Source organism: Scyliorhinus torazame, chromosome 21, assembly GCF_047496885.1.
Source record: "Scyliorhinus torazame isolate Kashiwa2021f chromosome 21, sScyTor2.1, whole genome shotgun sequence".
Taxonomy (NCBI): Eukaryota; Metazoa; Chordata; class Chondrichthyes; order Carcharhiniformes; family Scyliorhinidae; genus Scyliorhinus; species Scyliorhinus torazame.
The window spans coordinates 106850242-106872921 of record NC_092727.1 but is presented as its reverse complement, the minus strand read 5'-3'; the positions used below and the strand labels follow the sequence as shown (position 1 = coordinate 106872921).

General features: G+C 51.3%; 1 protein-coding gene across 2 annotated transcripts in view; it reads right to left on the bottom strand.

The window, feature by feature from the left end:
* LOC140398473 (MAGUK p55 subfamily member 2-like) overlaps window positions 1-18590 on the bottom strand; it is an 841369-nt gene extending 822779 nt beyond the window's left edge. Inside the window, exon 1 of one of the 2 annotated variants that reach the window (XM_072487192.1) lies at window positions 18439-18590. The gene's annotated coding sequence lies outside the window, so the exon portion shown is untranslated. The remainder of the gene's footprint in view (window positions 1-18438) is intronic. The other variant, XM_072487190.1, reaches the window with a different exon arrangement.
* Between the last annotated feature and the right edge of the window lie 4090 nt (window positions 18591-22680).

Here is a 22680-nt window from a genome sequence, read left to right as displayed (position 1 = left end):
CGGCCGCCCCAGCCGGGGCTTTACCCAGCCAATACGCCTGCACCACACGCCAATCCGCGCACCCCGGGGTCCCCGATGTTACCTCTGCGGCCAGCAGAAGCACCCTCGCCAACGCTGCCTGGCCCGCGCTGCCATTTGCAAGGCTTGCAGCAAAAAGGGCCACTTCGCCGCGGTGTGCCAGGCCCGCGCAGTCGCCGCTATCGACCCCTCCCCCCTGACATACACACACAATGGGTGCCGCCATCTTCGTCCATGACCACGCGCAGCCAGTGGGCGCCGCTATCTTCACCTCCCGGGGCCACCCGCGGCCAGTGGGCGCCGCCATCTCACCCCCCCCCCCCGCAGTCCATGTGCGGCCCATGGGTGCCGCCATCTTGTCCCCTGCAGGATTTTCAGGCGCCGCCATCTTGTCTTCCCCACAGGGCATGGACGCCGACAACATTCCACGACCCTGGCCCCCACGCTCTCCATCTTCGGAAGCCAGCGACGACCAACTGCAGCTCGCCTCAATGATGCACGTCCGCACAACCTGGTCACCGCCTCGACTACGGTGAAAATCAATGGCCACGTGACCTCTTGCCTGCTGGACTCCGGGAGCCGAAAGCTTCATCCACCCAGATATGGTAAGGCGCTGCTCCCTCGCGGTCCACCCCGCAAATCAAAGAATCTCCCTGGCCTCCAGAACCCATTCCATCCCGATCCGGGGGTTCCGCACGGTCACTCTCACGGTCCAGGGCGTAGAATTCAGCGGCTTCCACCTCTACGTCCTTCCTAATCTCTGCGCTGCGCAACTACTAGGCCTGGACTTCCAGTGCAATCTCCAGAGCCTCACCCTCAAATTCGGCGGGCCCCTACCACCCCTCACTGTGTGCGGCCTCGCGACCCTAAAGGTCGACCCACCCTCCCTCTTTGCCAATCTAACTTCGGATTGCAAACCCGTTGCCACCAGGAGCAGACTGTACAGCACCCAGGACCTTCATCAGGTCCGAGGTCCAGCGCTGCTTCGGGAAGGCATCATCGAGGCCAGCAACAGCCCCTGGAGAGCTCAAGTGGTAGTCGTTAAAACTGGGGAGAAGCACGGAATGGTCGTGGACTACAGCCGGACCATCAATCGGTACACGCAGCTCGATGCGTACCCCCTCCCACGCATATCTGATATGGTCAATCAGATTGCGCAGTACTGGGTCTTCTCAACGGTAGACCTAAAATCCCCTACCACCAGCTCCCCATTCGTAAATTGGACCGTCCATACACTGCTTTCGAGGCGGACGGTCGTCTCTATCACTTCCTCAGGGTTCCCTTCGGCGTCACTAACGGGGTCTCGGTCATCCAAAGGGAGATGGACCGAACGGTCGACCGGTACGGTTTGCAGGCCACCTTTCCCTACCTAGACAACGTCACCATCTGCGGCCACGATCAGCAGGACCACGATGCCAACCTTGCTAAATTCCTCCACACTGCCACTCTCCTCAACCTCACCTACAACAAGGAGAAGTGCGTGATTAGCACAACCCGCCCAGCCATCCTCGGCTATGTGGTCCAGAACTCCAGCCTCTCCCTGGCAGGAGGTCCTCCCTGATGCACTACACTCCAGCCGGTCGCTACTGTGCACCCCATGAACGTTTTTTTGCCTTCCCCAGGAACTCCACTTCCGGGATGTCGCTCCCGACTTGGCTCGCAGCTCCAGGACCGGTCCTGCTCCGTAAGCACGTCCGACTCCACGTCCGTTGGTGGACAGGGTGCACTTGCTCCATGCCAACCCCCAGTTTGCCTATGTGGCGTACCCCGATGGCCGCCAAGATACTGTCTCCCTCAGGGATCTGGCAACAGCAGGTTCCACTCATACATACTTCCCCGGCCCAAGCCACCCTCCCCTCCCCCGGCGCTCCCAACATTAACCCCACCAGGACCATCCCTCCTTCCCCTGCCCACGCAAGAGGATGAAGAGGATTTTGGCACGCTCCCGGGGTCACCTGACATCAGGCCAGCACCGACGTCGCCAGCGTCGATATCGCCGCCACTAGTACGTCGCTCCCAGCGGAACGTCAAGGCACCAGACCGGTCGAATCTCTAACTGGCACCAAACTTTCAAAAGACATTTTTTTTCTCTCCTAATAAAACACTGTACATAAATTCACTACCGTATATAGTTCTCCATCACCCCCGCCGGACTCATTTTTAACAGGGGGTGAATGTGGTAAACCACTGTTACACCTGTATTAGGTGATGTAAGGTAGGACCTGTACCAGGTTCGCCGGTAGCCCCTGCCTGCTGGCTCCGCCCAGTAGGAGGAGTATAAATATGCGTGTCCTCTATTCAGCAGCCATTTCGCCAGCTGCTGCGGGAGGCCACACATCTTACTGCAATAAAGCCACAGTTGTATCCAACCTGAGTCTTTGTACAATTGATCGTGCATCATGGACTAGACGCTGTAAGAATGTTTCCCCTTGCTAAGATGGCTACATCTAGGGATTATCAGAAAACGGGGTTGGTCATTGAGGGCTGAAATGAGGAGGAATTTCTGCACTTTAAAAGGATTGTGAACCTTTATAATTCCCCACCCCACCCCCGATCCTCCAGAGATCGATATATTTTTGGATGCTCAAGGAATCAAAATGGAAATGTTGCCAGAGTCGCAGAGGACCGTAGGCCCCCCTCCCCTTTTTCGAGAGCTGACTGGTGATGATTTAACCGGAGGATCACCACCCCTCAGGCGAGGCGAGAGGCACGATTGAGAAGGCGGGACCTTCATGATTAACCCCAGCCGGTACAGGAATTGAACAGACGCTATTGCCATCTCTCTGCATCAGGAACCGAGTGCTTTCATCCACAGTGGCACAATTTCCACTCTCTGATATACAGTGCAGAGTTCTTCATTTGGGAGACTATGTTATCCTGCCGGACGTGAATCGGAGGGCACACGGCCGTGCAGTTACAATTCAGGTCACTCACATAGGCCAGTAGGCTGCCCATGTGCAACCCAAGCGATTCCCGGCTTCTGATTCGCTGGGGCCAGAATTTGCTTTAAGAGCCTCACAAGCTGCAGCTGCTCAAGAGCGATCCATTCACCACAGACTTGCATTCCAGCCAAGATGGCTGTACGAAGACCCACACCTCGTTTCCGGCACTCCAAGATTGACGGCATGCTGGATGCCGTTAAGGAGAGGACGGACACCCTCATCCTCCAGCCAGGGTGGAGACTAAAGCCCGCCCTACTCAACAACACCTGGGAGGAAGTGACAGAGGCTGTCAGTGCTGGCAATCTCCCCAGGAGGATTGGCACGCAATGCAGTAAGATGATGGAACGACCTACTTAGGGATGCGCGGATAAGTAACCATCTCTGTGACCTGGCATCACTCCTGTCCTCACATCTCCCCCAATCCCCTAGGGGCCAACAACACCCCACCTGCATCTCCCTTACAGCCCACCCTCCACCAAACCCCAACACATATACTGCTCTTTTTGGCCAGGAGCCTTGCGCACACATGCCACAAGCTACAGATCCCCCATAGAACTTGCCTCCCAGCATCTCATTATGTCCATTCCCTGTCCCCAAGAATAATGTGGTCTATAATCGCCGCGAGCGCCAGATGGCAGAAGGCGAAATCTCAGACATTCGGGTCCACACCGCCTCTGAGGAGAGGGCCCTGCAACTCGCCGGGGAGGCCAAGGAGAGGGCAGTGGCTGTGACGGAGGTCGGCATGCGGTAAGAAAATGAAAGCCCAGTGCAACACAGATGTCCCTATAACAAGTGAGTCACTGCTCTCCCAAAGACCAGGGCCAGGATTCTCCGATCCCCCGCCGAGTCGGAGAATCGCCAGTCGTGCCACGCTGCTCCGATGCCGGCCCGCTGATTTTCCAGCACCAATTCTCGGGCGCCCGCGGGATAGCCGCCCCACCGCCGATTCTCCGCGCCTCGACGGGCCGAGTGCCCGCCGAGTTCGGCCGGTCCCGCCGGTGTAGGTTACGTATGGTTCTACCCGGCGGGACCTCGGAGTTCTAGCTGCGGGGGCCATCCTGGTGAGGGGGCGGGGTTATCTGACTCTGGGAGAGGCCTCCACGGTGGCCTGGTCCACGATCGGGGCCTACCAATCGGCGGGCAGGCTATTTTCATGGGGGGGGGGCCAATATTCCTCAGTGCCGGGCCCCTGTAGGGCTCCGCTATATTGCCCGGGGGCCGGCGCGGAGACGAGAGCCGATGCACATGCGTGAATGCCGGTCGTGGCGCGCATGCACGAACTAGCACCGGCCGTGGCGTGCATGAGCGGACCTGCGCCGGCCGTGTCGCGCCGGCTGGAGCAGCGGACACCACTCCGGCACCGTACTAGCCCACTAGGAAAGGCGGAATACTTGGGCCTAGAGGCCCATTGACGCCGGAGTGGCTCGCGCCGCGTCAGAACTTGGCCGCAGGATCGGAGAATCCTGGCCCAGTTCTTCCCAAGATCTCACCCCCATGTCTTTTGTCATGCAGGATCACCATCAGACGAGGCTGGGCTGCCCATGGTCGCTGTCCTCCATCCAGACCCTCAGAACATCCAGGAGCATAACTCCAGGAAAAACACCGACCTCGCGACACTGCTTTCACCTCCACCATCCAACATTGCAAAGACTATCACCTCGGTGGGTAATGTTAGCGGTCAGGCTCCTGAGTCACTCTCTGGTGAGCACCACACCCATGCTGCAGCACATCAGGTGGAGACAGGGACACTTCAGGGAGCGGACGGTCGAAGGGCTGCCCGATCCCAGGTAACAGCTCGCTTCCAGAAAGGTGTTGCGCTTCTGGAAAAGATGATCCTATCACTGGTATAGATGTAGAACCAGAGCCAGATTTCACAGGAGGGGATATCAGGAAAGTTCCAGTGATTGCAAGTATAGCAGGGAAGAGTCCAACCGCCTTAAGGCACAAGAGATGGTGCTGACTACGCGTGGACCCCAGGCAAACACTGAAAGGGTGGCATCTGCGGTGGGAGGCCTGGGAAAGCCGTCAGGACCGTGTGTCAGGATGACCAAGGCTTGGGGCACACTGTGCTTTCGATGGCTGAGGCGCAGGACAGGAGAGTCCAGTCACAGGCAGACATGTCCAGAGCGCAGGTGGACATTACTGTGGCGCTCTAGAGCTTGGCCCATTCACGAAGGGTCATGGCTGTGGGCATTGAGAGCATTGGCCAGGCGCTGACTGATCTTAGTCATTCACAGAGGGACATGAACGAAGCAGTGAGGGACATGACCAAGGCAGTGAGGGACATGACCAAAGCAGTGAGCGACATGACCAAGGCAGTGAGCGACATGACCGATGCAGTGAGGTACATGACTGATGCAGTGCGGGACATGACCAAGGCAGTGAGTTTCATGCCAAGGCAGCAAGGTTCATGACTAAGGCAGCGAGGAACATGACCAAGGCAGTGAGGGACATGACCAAGGCAGCGATGGACATGACCAAGGCAGCGAGGGACATGACCAAGGCAGTGAGGGACATGTCTCACTTGCTGAGAGATGAGTCCCAGTCTCAGTTCTCCATGGCTGAGGGCATCGAGACCATGGTTCAGACCGCTACAGGCTTGGAGGGCCGAAGGGCCTGTCCTGTGCTGTATTGTTCTTTGTTCTGTTCAGACAAGGGTGGACCTCCATTCTGGCAGTGCCAGGTGATATATACCTCCAGAGCTCACTCTGGCCTCACCTCTGTCCTATGGCGTATTCTCTCAGTGCGTCTCCTCACTGGGAGGGCAGTGTTTATCCTGCCAGAAGGATGGCAACTGGTTGTGTGGTGGAGATGGTGTACTTGCTTTGCCAGTCACCTCCATGTTAAGAGGTCCCACAGATGGTGGTGAGTGAGGGAGTGAGGGATGCGTGTATGTTCTGGGAGCTTAGCTGCAGTGCCATGTGGAGCCTGGTTTTAACACACAGGTTGTGACAGGGAGCCGGTCAGGTTTCCTGACCAGGGGCAGGAAGGATGGGATCAGGGGCGTGGTTACCAGGCAGGGCTTGGAGACAGCTCATGATCTTAAGGGGTGGGCTAGCTGATAATGTCACTGGTGAGGCTTCTACTCAGAGGGGTGGTGTGCCAGGGAGGATTCCAACGGCAATGGTGCATGCGTCCTTTGTCTGGGATGAACTCTGCTATTCCCCTACTTCCTCTGCTGTGGGGCAGTACTTCTGAGGGGTGTACGGAGGAGTGGCAACACCTGGTGGGCCGGCAATTGAGCATGTCCACGCCCATCCCCTTGATGATATTGCTGGGATATGACGGTTTAGCTGGCCAAACGGCTATCCATGTCAATATGTTACTCCCTACACCATGAGCTTTTATTTTACGTGTTAAGCTTTGTTGTGGCACCTTATTAAATGCCTGCTGAAAATCTAAATGCAATACAGCCACTGGTTCCCCATTATCCACAGCGCCTGCTATTTCTTCAATGAACTGGAATAAATTGATTGAACACAGTATTCCAAAAATAAATAGTTTATATCTGAGGACTTCCGGGTGCGGCGATGACCAGCTGAGTCGCACGTTTCGGCAGCTCCCGGTGTAACGGACTTTTGGGCTCTTAATAAGAGCCCCAACGGCAATTTTAACGGCGAAAAGTACTGTGCGGTGAACCAGAAGGGAATCCCCCCTGGATACGGATGGAAAAAGGAGAGGAAGGTGGCCGGATTGCGGTGGATCCTTTAGAGCAGCGGCAAGGAAGGCAAGCAAAAACCAAGATGGCGTCGGAAGGTGGCAGCTTAATATGGGGCCCTGAACAACACGAGTTTTTGAAACGCTGCGTGGAAGAACTCAAAAAGGAAATGAAGAAGGAGCTGTTGGCCCCGATATTACAGGCATTCGAAGGGCTAAAGGAGGAGCAAAAGACCCAGGAGCGGGAGCTTCGGGTCGTGAAGGCAAAGGCTGCCGAGAATGAGGACGACATACAGGACCTGGTGGTGAAGACGGAGATGCACGAGGCACACCATAAACGATGTGTGGAAAGGCTGGAGGCGCTGGAGAACAACGCGAGGAGGAACAACCTAAGGATTCTTGGCCTTCCTGAAGGTGCGGAGGGAGCGGACGTCGGGGCATATGTGAGCACGATGCTGCACTCGTTAATGGGAGCGGAGGCCCCGGCGGGTCCGCTGGAGGTGGAGGGAGCATACCGAGTGATGGCGCGAGGACCGAGAGCAGGAGAAATTCCGAGAGCCATAGTGGTGAGATGCCTCCGTTTTAAGGACAGAGAGATGGTCCTTAGATGGGCAAAGAAAACTCGGAGCAGTAAGTGGGAGAACGCGGTGATCCGCGTATACCAAGACTGGAGTGCGGAGGTGGCGAGAAGGAGGGCGAGCTTTAATCGGGCCAAGGCGGTGCTTCACAAAAAGAAGATAAAATTCAGAATGCTGCAACCGGCAAGACTGTGGGTCACATATCAAGGGAGGCACCACTACTTTGAGACGGCGGATGAGGCGTGGACTTTTATCGTGGAAGAAAAATTGGAATGAGCGGGTTATTAAAAAAAAGAACGTTTGAAACAAAGTGGTGGGGCGAGTATGGGGGGCGAAGAAGGGGGGAAAGAGGAGTTTTATGTTATTAATCCTGCGATGTGGTAACTTTTCTCTCTTCCACAGGAGGTGGTGGGGGGAGGAAAGGAGGTGGAAGAGATGGGGCGTTGGCCATTGGGGGCGGGGCCAAGGGGGAAGCGCGGGCTCCGTTCCCGCGCTATGATAATCATGGCGGGAATAGGGAAGCAGGAAGGAGGGGGCATCGCACGGTGCGAGCCGAGGTCACGGGGGGAAGCAGAGGTCGGCCAGAGTTTGCTGACTTCTGGGAGCAACATCGGGGGTGTAACTACGCTAGTGGGGGATCTAGCGGAGGGGGGTGGGAGGGGGGAATTATTGGGCTGCTGCTGCTGGGGAGAGGGGGGAGCTGGTATGGGGTGTGATGGGCGGGGGGGCACCGCCTGGGGGGGACACAGCTGTGTGGGAACCGGGTGAGGAGCTGGAAAAAGGGGATAGCTAATCGACAAGGGGGGGGGGGTAAAAAGCCCCCCAACCCGGCTGATCACGTGGAACGTGAGAGGGCTGAACGGGCCGATAAAGAGGGCACGGGTACTCGCACAACTTAAGAAACTTAAGGCAGACGTGGTTATGTTACAGGAAACGCACTTGAAACTGATAGACCAGGTGAGACTATGCAAAGGTTGGGTGGGGCAGGTGTTCCATTCGGGGCTAGATGCGAAAAATAGGGGGGTGGCTATATTAGTGGGGAAGCGGGTAATGTTTGAGGCAAAGGCTATAGTGGCGGATAGCGGGGGCAGATACGTTATGGTGAGTGGCAAACTACAGGGGGAGACGGTGGTTTTGGTAAACGTATATGCCCCGAACTGGGATGATGCCAATTTTATGAGGCGTATGCTAGGACGCATCCCGGACCTAGAGGTGGGAAAGTTGGTAATGGGGGGAGATTTCAATATGGTGTTGGAACCAGGGCTGGGCAGGTCGAGGTCCAGGACTGGAAGGAGGCCAGCAGCAGCCAAGGTGCTTAAAGATTTTATGGAGCAGATGGGAGGAGTAGACCCGTGGAGATTTAGCAGACCTAGGAGTAAGGAGTTTTCGTTTTTCTCCTATGTCCACAAAGTCTATTCACGAATAGACTTTTTTGTTTTGGGAAGGGCGTTGATCCCGAAGGTGAGGGGAACGGAGTATACGGCTATAGCCATTTCGGATCACGCTCCACATTGGGTGGACTTAGAGATAGGGGAGGAAACAGAAGGGCGCCTACCCTGGAGAATGGACATGGGACTAATGGCAGATGAGGGGGTGTGTCTAAGGGTGAGGGGGTGCATTGAAAAGTACTTGGAACTCAATGACAATGGGGAGGTCCAGGTGGGAGTGGTCTGGGAGGCGCTGAAGGCAGTGGTTAGAGGGGAGCTGATATCAATAAGGGCACATAAAGGAAAGCAGGAGAGTAGGGAACGGGAGCGGTTGCTGCAAGAACTTCTGAGGGTGGACAGGCAATATGCGGAGGCACCGGAGGAGGGGCTGTACAGGGAAAGGCAAAGGCTACACGTAGAATTTGACTTGCTGACAACGGGTACTGCAGAGGCACAGTAGAGGAAGGCACAGGGTGTACAGTACGAATATGGGGAGAAGGCGAGCAGGTTGCTGGCCCACCAATTGAGGAAAAGGGGAGCAGCGAGGGAAATAGGGGGAGTGAGGGATGAGGAAGGAGGGATGGAGCGGGGAGCGGAGAGAGTGAATGGAGTGTTCAAGGCATTTTATAAAAAATTATACGAAGCTCAACCCCCGGATGGGAGGGAGAGAATGATGGGCTTTCTGGACCGGCTGGAATTTCCCAAGGTGGAGGAGCAGGAAAGGGTGGGACTGGGAGCACAGATTGAAATAGAGGAAGTAGTGAAAGGAATTAGGAGCATGCAGGCGGGGAAGGCTCCGGGACCGGATGGATTCCCAGTTGAATTTTACAGGAAATATGTGGACTTGCTCGCCCCGCTACTGATGAGGACCTTTAATGAGGCAAAGGAAAGGGGACAGCTGCCCCCGACTATGTCTGAGGCAACGATATCGCTTCTCCTAAAGAAGGAAAAGGACCCGCTGCAATGCGGGTCCTATAGACCTATTTCCCTCCTAAATGTAGACGCTAAGATTCTGGCCAAGGTAATGGCAATGAGGATAGAGGATTGTGTCCCGAGGGTGGTCCATGAGGACCAAACTGGGTTTGTGAAGGGGAGACAGCTGAATACGAATATACGGAGGCTGCTAGGGGTAATGATGATGCCCCCACCAGAGGGGGAAGCGGAGATAGTGGTGGCGATGGATGCCAAGAAAGCATTTGATAGAGTGGAGTGGGATTATTTGTGGGAGGTGCTGAGGAGATTTGGTTTTGGAGATGAGTATGTTGGATGGGTGCAGCTGTTGTATAGGGCCCCAGTGGCGAGTGTGGTCACGAATGGACGGGGATCTGCATACTTTCGGCTCCATAGAGGGACAAGGCAGGGATGCCCTCTGTCCCCATTACTGTTTGCACTGGCGATTGAGCCCCTGGCAATAGCATTGAGGGGTTCCAAGAAGTGGAGGGGAGTACTTGGAGGAGGAGAAGAACACCGGGTATCTCTGTATGCGGATGATTTGTTGTTATATGTAGCGGACCCGGCGGAGGGGATGCCAGAGATAATGCGGACACTTCGGGAGTTTGGAGAATTCTCAGGATATAAACTGAACATGGGGAAAAGTGAGTTGTTTGTGGTGTATCCAGGGGAGCAGAGCAGAGAAATAGAGGACTTTCCGCTGAGGAAGGTAACAAGGGACTTTCGTTACTTGGGGATCCAGATAGCCAAGAATTGGGGTACATTGCATAGGTTAAATTTAACGCGATTGGTGGAACAAATGGAGGAGGACTTCAAGAGATGGGACATGGTATCCCTGTCACTGGCAGGGAGGGTGCAGGCAGTTAAAATGGTAGTCCTCCCGAGATTCCTCTTTGTGTTTCAGTGCCTCCCGGTGGTGATCACGAAGGCTTTTTTCAAAAGGATCGAAAAGAGTATCATGAGTTTTGTGTGGGCCGGGAAGACCCCGAGAGTGAGGAAGGGATTCTTACAGCGTAGTAGGGATAGGGGGGGGCTGGCACTACCGAGCCTAAGTGAGTACTACTGGGCCGCCAATATCTCAATGGTGAGTAAGTGGATTGGGGGAAGAGGAGGGAGCGGCGTGGAAGAGATTGGAGAGGGCGTCCTGTAGGGGGACTAGCCTACAAGCTATGGTGACGGCCCCATTGCCGTTCTCACCGAAGAAATACACCACAAGCCCGATGGTGGTGGCGACTTTGAAAATTTGGGGACAGTGGAGACGGCATAGGGGAAAGACGGGAGCCTTGGTGGGGTCCCCGATAAGAAATAACCATAGGTTTGCCCCGGGGAGAATGGATGGGGGATTTGGAATATGGCAAAGAGCAGGAGTAACGCAACTGAAAGATCTGTTTGTGGATGGGAAGTTCACAAGTCTGGGAGCGCTGACTGAGAAATATGGGTTGCCCCAAGGGAATGCATTCCGGTATATGCAACTGAGGGCTTTTGCGAGGCAGCAGGTGAGGGAATTCCCGCAGCTCCCGATGCATGAGGTGCAGGACAGAGTAATCTCAAAGACATGGGTGGGGGACGGTAAGGTATCAGACATATATAGGGAAATGAGGGACGAGGGGGAGATTATGGTAGATGAGCTGAAAGGGAAATGGGAAGAAGAGCTGGGGGAGGAGATTGAGGAGGGGCTGTGGGCGGATGCCCTAAGTAGGGTAAACTCATCGTCCTCGTGTGCCAGGCTAAGCCTGATTCAATTTAAGGTGTTACACAGGGCGCATATGACTGGAGCACAGCTCAGTAAATTTTTTGGGGTAGAGGATAGGTGTGCGAGATGCTCGAGAAGCCCAGCGAATCACACCCACATGTTCTGGTCATGTCCGGCACTACAGGGGTTCTGGGTGGGGGTGACAAAGGTGCTTTCGAATGTAGTGGGGGTCCGGGTCGAACCAAGCTGGGGGTTGGCTATATTTGGGGTTGCACAAGAGCCGGGAGTGCAGGAGGCGAGAGAGGCCGATGTTTTGGCCTTTGCGTCCCTAGTAGCCCGGCGCAGGATACTGTTGATGTGGAAGGAAGCCAAGCCCCCAGGGGTGGAGACCTGGATAAATGACATGGCAGGGTTTATAAAGCTGGAACGGATTAAGTTCGTCCTAAGGGGATCGGCTCAAGGGTTCACCAGGCGGTGGCAACCGTTCGTCGAATACCTCACAGAAAGATAGAGGGAATGGAAAAGAAGGCAGCAGCAGCAGCAGCCCATGGAGGAGGGGGGGGGGGGGGGGGGGGGGGGAGGAAACAGAAGGAGTCTCAGGGTTATTAATATATATGTATAATATGTAAAGGTCGTTGCTATCAATAATTGTATATTGGATTGTTAAACCATATTTTTGGAGAGTGTTTATCTGAGACAAGGCCATTTAGTTTTAGTTTTCGTTTTTGTTATATATTATTTATTCTTTGTTTATAAAACAGGTCATTGTTATTTATACTGTTATATTATTGTGTAAAGGATACACAATGTACTGTGATGGTTGACCAAAAATTTTCAATAAAATATTCTTTAAAAAAAATAAAATAAATAGTTTATATCTTATGAGAAGCTCTTTCATGTTCTTGCTCCCTGCAACTCAGATGTTACTCTATTTCATAATGGCAATTATAACTATACAATATATTGGGCGGGATTCTCCCTTCTGGGGTCTAAGTCCCCACTCCGGCGGGAAAACCGACGGCAACGACTCCGGGGTCAACAGCCCCCGAAAATGAGGAATTCCCCAATTTTTCGGGGGCAAGGTAGACGCCGGAGTGGTTGGCGCTGCTTCAGCTGGCACCGAAGGGCCGGCACAAGTTCGCTCATGCGCGGAACAGCCGTCGTGATCTCGCACATGCGCGGAGCGGCCGGCGTATTTCCGTGCATGCGCAAGGGTTCCCTTCTCAGCGCTGGCCCCCGGGCAATATGGCGGAGCCCTACAGGGGCCTGACGCAGATGAAAGAAGGCCCCCCATGGGCCCAGCACGCCCGCAGATCGGTAGTCCCCGATCGCGGGCCAGGCCACCGTGGGGGCCACCCACCCCCCCAGGGTCGAATCCCCCAACCCCCCCCAGGACCATCCGCCCTGGCATCAGACCGGCGGGGTGGGATTCGCGTCTCCCCCGCCCCCGCCCCCCCCCCCCCCCCCGAGATTCTCCGACCCGGCGGAGGGTAGGAGAATCCCGTCCATTATTCGGATTCTAAAGAGCGGCTCTACTTCGCAAAAAATCATCTCCTAAAGAGACCAGTTGCTATAAATAGGTCACTGTGCGGTCAATTCAAGTTTAAAACATGAATTAAAGATTGGCAAGTGTATATAAACTCCTGGCTTCAGATAACAAGAGACCAGTGGCTGGATCTCACCGGCGCGTCGAGGCGGAAAAGTGGGGCGGCGGGGCGGAGCATCCAGCCCATTACATTTCTTAATTTGATTTTACGCATGGAGTTCCAGCACATTATAGAACATACAGTGCAGAAGGAGGCCATTCGGCCCATCGAGTCTGCACCAACCCACTTCAGCTCTCACTTCCACCCTATCCCCCTAACCCAATGACCCCTCCTAACCTCTTTGGACTGTGGGAGGAAAGCGGAGCACCCGGAGGAAACCCCCACGCAGACACGGGGAGAACATGCAGACTCCGCACAGACAGTGACCCAAGCCGGGACTCAAACCTGGGACCCTGGCACTGTGAAGCCACAGTGCTAGCCACTATGCTACCATGTTGCCCATTATGCAGAATCACAGAATGATGCACCAGATAAGGGGGCCTTTGATCGAGGTTTTAAATCAGTCCCACTCCATTGCTCTTTCCCCAAAGTCTAGTATTTTGTTTTCTTTCCAAGCATTTATCCAATACCCTTCTGAAAGTTTTAATCAGTTTGCACTGTTCTTTCAGGCAGCGCATTCTAAATCATAGTGACTCATATACAAGTAAAAAATTTAAATTGGATAATTTATGAAATTGCTTCTTCCCTGCCATATGCACGCAGGCATTGGTAATGACTGAAAAAATGAAATGTCAAAAATCTATTTATTCTGTGGGTTATTAAATGACTCAATACAGGCTTTCTGACAAGATAAAAAAAAACAATTGGTAACCTGTTATCAAGTCCAAAGAATTTGGGTATAATTTTACTTGTTGAACCATTATTTTTTTTTTAAAACACCAGGCAACAGTCTCCAAATTCAACAATAATAAATTTATTCATGAACATGGATGTTGATTGGAGTTCATTGACTCAATGAGATCCAATGTTTTCGCAAAGACCTTTGAACACACGATCGTTACACAAACACAGTCTTTCCAACTGAAAATAACCATTTGTTTAATCAACTAAAATGTATTTCAGAGAGAAATGGTTGCTGTTCTCTTGAAGGCTCTGAGTGTTTATCTCAGAGAGCAGCTGAGCTATAGAAAACAGGACAATCTTGGTTACAATTCCCAACCCGTGCAGAGTTAGCTGAGCTCAGCCAAGAAGACAGCAGTGGCGTTACAATTGGTATCAGTGCCCCGTGGTAGACAAGGCAGGGGTTAGTCCAGCACTTCTGCTCCGATCACAGTCACCCCAGCTGGATGTCAAATAAGACAGATTCAGGCTCAGCTTTGATGTCCCCTGTGATCAGTAGCTTGTCAGATAATTCCACAGTCAAGTGTGCTGATAGTTTGCAAGTACGAAAGAAGGACTGAGGCTTGCGGAATCAGTCCACGTTAAGGAATCAATGCCTTCTGGGAGGGTGATGGAAAATTGAAAACTGGCGAAGAAAATAAATTGTGTCATTAATGGAAAATAGCTGAAATACCCGTGAAGAAATACCATTACTCAGACTGTTCTGCAGGGCCATTACGAGGTAAAAGTAAATCTGTCAAAAGACCTTGATCATAAATCAGGGGGAAAATTTATTATGGACAAGTTGCTAAAATAATTACAAAAGTAAAATATAGTGGATGCCAGGAATCTGAAAGAAAAGCGAAAAAATACTGGAAATACTCAAGTGGGTCAAGGATTGAGAAACAGAGTTAACATTTCAGGTCAATTACTTTTTTGATGAAAGGCCATCAACCTGAAACATTGGGCTGAATTTCTTTCCTTCACAGAAAGGGTCCCAACAACAAGCCACAGTCAGGGATAATCAATCCTGGGCCATTTGCGCAACGCTCAGCTGTATTTTTCAGGGGTCAAACAATTAATTAGTTGCCATCAGAGTTGCCAATCCTTTAAAAAAAAACAGCTGCCTATTTACAAGAGCTGCCAATCCATTGGGGGGCAGGTTGCTCATCAGTCTCAGCAGCGCCACTGGGAGCTGTGGTCACACCTAGGAATGGCCATGGAAGAGGAGTTATGGAAATTCACCATCCTCCCTGCCAAGTAGGTGGGAACTGGTGGGTTGCTGTGGTGGCAGCCATTGCCATTGGGAGCGTCTTTTGGGCGTCTCATATAGTGCCTAAAAAGAGGGTCCCACTCAAGCCTGCAGGGAGGCTGCCAGAGTTCACCAGAAGGTGGAGGGTCGTGGCAGGAAGAGGCCTTAATTGCCCACTTAAGTGCCTCAATTGACTTCTGGGTAAAAATTTCACTCTCAGATGTGGTAGCGTCAATTTCAACATTACGATGATCCACCAAATTGCTTGCCCCCATTAACTTAATAAGCAAAGAGATTGAAAAATGACCCAGTTGATTGATGACCCAGTTGATTGATCTTTCTCAGATTCAAAACTTCTTCAGGGAGATATTTTCAGCTTAGAACTCCAAAGTCATGGAGTACATTCAGTGTACAATTAGACTCAGTTGCACAACAAATGGACACAATCAGAAAGGTATTTTGTGGAGTAAAGGACAATATTTTGATCAGTAGTACAGGTTCCATTCTACCACTAGTTTCCAAATCATTGTTGTACTTGTCAATCCCCATTCAATGCAGCTTGCATTTGTTCAGGCACATTAACACAGGCAGTCACAAAAACTATCTCAATAAATTGACTGGATATGTGCAAAGCACATTTAATTTATGCATTCACACTGGTATTAACTAAGATTAGAGATATTGTTGCATGCTGCACTGAAAAAAACACAAGTGTATTTTTAGTCAATTATTTATCGCCTGACCAAATTTTGCATTCAAGGATGCAATACTCCAGCCCCTCTGAAGAACGGGCTTAATCTCAATAAATTGGTTTCTGAGGGAGGCTAATTATTAAACAATGTTTCCCGAGTTCAATGTGTTTCACTTGGAGGCCCAACTGTTTCAGAGGTGGGCTTTCTTTTTAGACCCGATGTAGTTTTGATTTAAAACAAATCATCCAAAATATTTTTCACCCCCAATTTCAGAAATCCTCAAAGTCTGAGGCCAAGTTCTTCCAGCCACATTTAGCAACATAGAAACAGTGACAATATGCAGCGAACCAGGTTGCTTGTTGCAGCTATTGTTGTCAAGGTTTACTTTGAAACAAACACTTCAATAGACAGTAGGATTGTAGAAATGTCACCTTTTAAATCAGTCAGTCATTTCCTCTTCCTAGGATACAGTCTGGCTGATAAAACAGTGATCAAAATCTTCAACTCCTAAACACAATCCACAATGTTTCAGGCCGAAATCTTTATTCTGAATGATGACACAAATTAACCAATATGTGGTTCAGTTCAATTTCAGAATTCAGTAACATCCATAAACTACTCCCTCACCATTCCTTGTGTTTTTTGATGTCCGATTTCATTATAACCTTGAACATCTTGCCATCCGCCAATGTGTCAATGGTAATATAGTACTACAGATAATGAGTATCTCAATTAGTTCGAAGACAAGAATGTTCCAGCCACACATGCTGGAACATGGAAATAAAAACAGATAATGCTGGAAAAATGCACTTGATCTGGCAGCACCGGGAGAGAGAGAAAAACAGAGCTGACCCTTTCATCAGCACCACTCTAAGCAGTTGCCAACCTAAAGCGTAACGGCTTCTCGCTCATAGAATCATACAATCCCTACAGTGCGGAAGGTGGTCATTCGGCCCATCGAGCCTGCATCGACACGCCCAAAGAGCATTCCACCCAGGCCCACGGCTCCTCCCTATTCCCACTTAACCTGTGGACACCAACCTGCATATCTTTGGATGGTGGGAGGAAACCGGAGCACGAGGAGAATACCCTCACAGACATGGGGAGAAAGTGCAAACTCCACACAGTCACCCAAGACCAAAATTTAACTTGAGTCCCTGGCACCATGAGGTGGCAGTGCAAACCACTGTGCTACTGTGCCACCCCAGATGCGACAGGACCCACTGAATAATTCTAGCATTTTCTGTTTTGTGTCAATTTTCAAATCCAGTCATACTGACAGGATGAAAGTATTTTCTGACAGCCAGCTAACAGATTTGAACAGAAGTTAGTTTTGAGCAGTCTCAACTGTATTGCAAGATAACAGCACAGCCAACCACAGTACAAACCACCATGATATTATATTGACCTCAGTGGATAAACTAGATTCAATTAGAGTAAATGGAGGAAAGGGAAGGCAATAAATATGCACCAAAAACAAAGATACATTGCAATTCCATTCAAAAATGCAGTATTTATAATGCCTTTCATTAGGCGGCAAGCTAGATACCTGTTGTGAGGCTTGAGACAGCTTGGAATGTATTAGAATGTGTGGTAATGTGAAGTGGAATTTTTTTTAATAGTTTATTCATGGCTGTACCCTTTAGACAGGGACTAATGTGTGTTGTTGGGTATTGTAGAGGGAACCTTGCTCTGTATTTGGATTTTGCTGCCTGTAATTGATAAGGGATTAACGTCAGCATTCGTTCCTTCAAGTAGAAAAGTATCCGGATTCCCGATACTGTCATCCCTCAGTTCAATCTTAAGAAGGTACAAAACAATCTTCAAAGCTAAAAACACTAATCGAGTATCCAACAGGACAAACTCTGAGGCCACAACCATTTTATAATTGTGTGTCAGTTTCCACTGATAGACATATACAACTTCTTTGAACTGTTAGAGTGAAAAGATCGAGTAGCTTTGCAGAATTGTGACATTATACCAGCTCCTGCCGTTCCTTCTTGAAAGAACACTGGTGCAGTTACAATGAGGCCAGTAATTCCATTCCTTATTAGCACCGGACTTGACGAGTTAATACCAATCTTGCAGTGCAGTCTCCTCCTGGAGCTGTCATTGTACAGCAACTACTCCATATCCCTTCCATTGCCCTGGCCAGTATCTGGACACACTCCGGGTTGATTAAATAGCTCATTCACATATGAATAAAGACCCGAAGCCCAGCGCAGAACCCGATGCCCAGATAATACGGTGCACACTGGAACATGGTATAACAGGTTCCTGCACAACCCCTACCATGATTATACGGGCGATAGGACCCAGAAGAATTCTCTGTCACTGTATGCACTAGGACGTTGAGTGGTCAGGAAGAGATTCGACTGGTCAGCCAGAGAGGCCTTAAAATCACCTGAAAGCAGAATTAGCCCCTCCCTCCCCCCCATGTATTTATAAAACATGTCAATTTCCCTCCTCGAGTTGTCTCAAGAAAGATCAAATACATGAAACCAGGGCTGAGTGATAAAAGCGTTCACTTCTCCAGGAGAATACGCCCTTCAATATCCCAGCCTCTCAACAGTCAATTACCGGCATGATCAAGACGTCAGGGAACATTTAATGAGTGATTATTAAAAGCACAGATCAGGGATCCGTATCAATGCCACCCAAAGAGAGTCACATCTTGATTGCAGTTTGTATCTAAAACGCAATTACACTCGCGCCTTGTCATCTCCCCCAATTGTTGCAAAAATAATGTTTTTTTTTTAAAAAGTTGCAAGCAGATGGCACACGGCGGAAATCGGGTCCTACCTTGTCTTCTTCCACGCAAAAAAAAAGCCTGCCTTTTGCTTCAGTGTATCTTCTAGAGTGGCGTGTTGGTTCCCCAGCGTAACAGGGCTGCTGTCAATTCACTCTCATCCACTGACTCTTAAAGTGGCAATGTTCCGCTGGCTGGACCCGCAGCAGCTCGGATTCCTTCTCCATCATCCAGGTGCATATTGCTGCCCCCACCCAACCCGGCCGAATCCAACCCCCTCCCCACACACACACACACACAAAATCCCACGGTTGTTTGCCGAGTGCTAGCACGGTTCGAGTTGGGAAGTCAGTTCGTTCCAGCGCCTTGATTCACATAAATCACTTGCCCAAGTTCAGACAGCAGTGAAAGCCAGACCGGTCAACGAAGCCATTCGGCCCATCGAGTCTACACCGACCTTCTGAAAGAGCGCCCTTTCCAAACCCATGCCCCCCCCCCCCCCCCCACACACACACACCATTGGCGGGATTCTCCGTTAGCAGACGCCAAAATCGGGAAATATGATTGGGCGGAGAATAACTTCCGATGCCAAAATCGCGGCAGGCGCCGATTTGATGCCAAATCTCAATTCTCCGTCACCTCGAAAATGGCGTCAATTAGTTTCACGCCACACATACAGTAGGCACTGATTGCATGTCATTAGCGGGGCCCGAGCCGGTATTCACCACGGCCTCCGCGATTCTCCGCCTGCAATGGGCCGAGTTCCCGACGGCGTGGTTCACTTGTGCTTGTTCATGAACCCAGCCAGGCAGCTGCTGAGGGAGAGACAGGGGGTACAGAAAGTGTCCAACATTGCCATAGTTTACTGACAGTTGTGCTGCTGGCTGGGGGGCTATTGCCAGGGCTGGGGGAGTCGTGGGGGGTGGCCAGGAGGTGGGCTCTGGGGTCAGCGTGGACGGGCATAGAACACCATCGCTGAAGCCGGCAAGGCAGCCATGCAGCTGCGCACACCGCTAACAGTCCACTTTGAACCTGGTGCCACTGGTCGTATGGGTGTCCTCCCAAGGCACCACCCTGGGTGCCCTCTGGTCCCAGCCGACCCATCAGCTGTATGGGCGCTCCAGCACAAGCAATGGCTCAAAAATGGCTTACTCGAGGAGGACAGCGCGCGCCATTGGGACAGCCTCAGCGCGTCCCATCCCTGACGCCCTCCCCCACTGCTCCCCCCGATGCGCGAGTCCCCAACGGCGTGGGGCGCGTGCCCTCAAAACTTACGGGGACCTCGCATGGCAGCTGCGGACTGTGTCCAGCGCCACGACAGTCGGGGTGGGAGGGGGACCCGTTCCGTTGGCAAGGGGGGCTTCGGCAGCAGCTGGGGGGACTGGTGGGGAGTGGTCTGGGGCATTGCAGGAGGGCAGTTTTTGGCAGGCCGGGTCCGCGTACAGCCAGCGCCATATTGTACAGGACGGCGGCCGCCGGCCGGCGCCATGTGTATGCGTGGCCACAAACCCAGTCATTCTGCCAGGGGCTTTACGTGGTGCGGCTGCTACCCCCCCCCTCCCCCATCCCCCACACCGGGCGGAGGATCGGTGCTGAGCAGCGCCAAATTTTTGGTCATAAGACCAGACGGATCTTGTAGACATAGCTGCAGAATCGGAGAATCCAGCCCTTAGTCTCAGAAACGGAGAATCCCGCCCCATATCCCTGTAATTCCGCCTAATCTGTGGACACTAAGGGCAATTTGTCATGGCCAATCCACCTAACCTGCACATCTTTGAACTGTGGGAAGAAAAATTAGCACCCGGAGGAAACCCCCGCAGACACGGGGAGAAAGTGCAAACTCCACACGGTCACCAAGTCTGGAATTGAACCTGGGTCCCTGGCACTGAGAGGCAACTGTGCTAACCCCTGTGCCGCCCTTAATGTTGATGTTGCCGAGTTACTGCTTCATTCCAGATTTAGGTGGAGAGTACAAGTTTTTAATTCATTCTTTTCTGCCAACTTCTGTCTATCTTCATAACCGTGGCTATATCCTTGGATCAATTTCAGAGTAACATTTCTTTCATTCTTGCTTCCGAAGAACTCGAACCACATTCACACACTGTGCAAAAATCAATCCTCCAAACCTCGGGTTACTTTTCACAAAAGAAACAAATTAAAATTTTCACAATTCCCCAACATGCCAGGTTTTGTGAAGGACATGGGATGCCAATGCGATGGCACTTGAATTGGCTTCTTTATCTTATTCCTTCCATTGCATAGAGAAAGTGTGTCCCATGATGTGTCAGGTCCCTGCCTCAAATTTTCTGTAGCTTTCTCTACATAAACCAGTAATGATGGATCACATTCTTCACCAGAGGGAAGAAACCAAAGGAAAGCTTTAAAACAGGCAGGAGAAAGGGTTCGCAGATATCATGTAAAGCCAAACCAAATAGGTGCCCCAATCAAATTACCAATGATTAAATATTTAGGATAGAGCAACCCGAGTTCATAATCATGTCATTCTGCAAACAGATTTATTGCCCGAGTACTTTTTTAAAATTCATTTTTACAGGATGTGGTTGTCTCTGGTTAGGCCCATCCCTAGTTGCCCTTAGGAAGGTGGTGAGTTGCCTTCTTGAACCATTGCAGTCCCTGAGGTGTAGGTACACCCACAGTGATGTTAGGGAGGGATCCCAGGATTTTGATCTGGCGTCAGTGAAGGAACTGCGCTATATTTCCAAGTTGGGGTAGTGAATGACTTGGAGGGGAACCTCCAGGTGGTGGTATTCCCAAGTATCTGCTGCTCTTGTCCTTCTAGATAGTAGTGATCGTGGGTTTGGAAGGTGCTGTCTAAGGAACCTTGGTGAGTGACTGCAGTGCATCTTGTGGATGGTACACACAGCTGCCACTGTTCGTTATGGTGGAGGGATTGAATGTTTGTGGAAGGGGTAGCAATCAAGCAGGCTGCTTTGTACTGGATGGTGTTGAGCTCCTTGAGTGTTGTTGGAGCTGCACTCGCCCAGGCAAGTGAGGAGTATTCCATTACACTCCTGACTTGTGCCTTGTAGATGGTGGACAGGCTTTGGGGAGTCAGCAGGTGAGGTACCTGCCATAGTATTCCCAGCCTTTGACCTGCTCTGGTAGCCACAGTATTAATATGGCTAATCCAGTTCAGTTTCTGATCAATGGTAACCCCCACGATATTAATTGTAGAGGATTCAGCGATGCCAATGCCACTGAATGTCAAGGGGCAATGGTTAGATCCTTTCTTGTAGGAGATGGTCATTTCCTGGCATTGGTGTGGGGCGAATGTAACTTGCCATTTGTCAGCCCAAATCTGCATATTGTCCAGGTCTTGCTCCATTCGGATATGGACAGCTTCATTATCTGAGGAGTTGCAAATAGTGCTGAATATTGTGCAGTCATCTGCGAACATCCCCACTTCTGACCTATGATGGGAGGTCATTGATGAAGCAGTTGAAGATGGTTGGGCCGAAGACACTACCCTGAGGAACTCCTGCAGTGATGTCCTGGAGCTGTGAGATTGACCTCCAACCACCACAATCATCTTCCTTTGTGCTAGGTATGACTCCAACCAGCAGAGAGTTTTCCCCCTGATTCCCATTGACTCCGGTTTTGCTGGGGTTCCTTGATGCCTTACTCGGTAAAATGCTGTCTTGATGTCAAGGCACTCTCACCTCACCTCTGGAGTTCAGCTCCTTTGTCCATGTTTGAACCGAGGCTGTAATGAGGTCAGGAGCTGAGTGATCCTGTCAAAACCCAAACTGAGCGTCTGTGAGCAGGTTATTGCTGAGTAGGTGCTGCTTGATAGCACTGCTGATGACTCCTTCCATCACTTTGCTGATGATGGCAAGTAGGCTGATGGGGTGGTAATTGGCTGGATTGGATTTATCCTGTTTCTTGTGTACAGGACACACCGAGGCAATTTTCCACACTGCCGGTACATGCCAATATTGTAGCTGTCCTGGAACAGCATGGAAATGGGGTGTGGCACGTTCTGGAGCATAAGTCTTCCGTACTATTGCCGGGATATTGTCAGGGCCCATAGCCTTTGCCCTATGCAGTGCGTTCAGCCATTTCCTGATCTCACGTGGGGTGAATCGTGTTGGCTGAAGACTGACATCTGTGATGCTGGGAACCTCTGGTGCCAGGCGAGGTACAATCTATGGGTAGGTCAGTGTCACACTTTGTCGAATAAGATGGCATCCTGCAAGTTGCTAACCTATTCTGCTGCTCTCGAAATGCCAGCCTGTCAAGTGAGGAGCTAAATGATTTTTTTTTGCTTGCGTCTT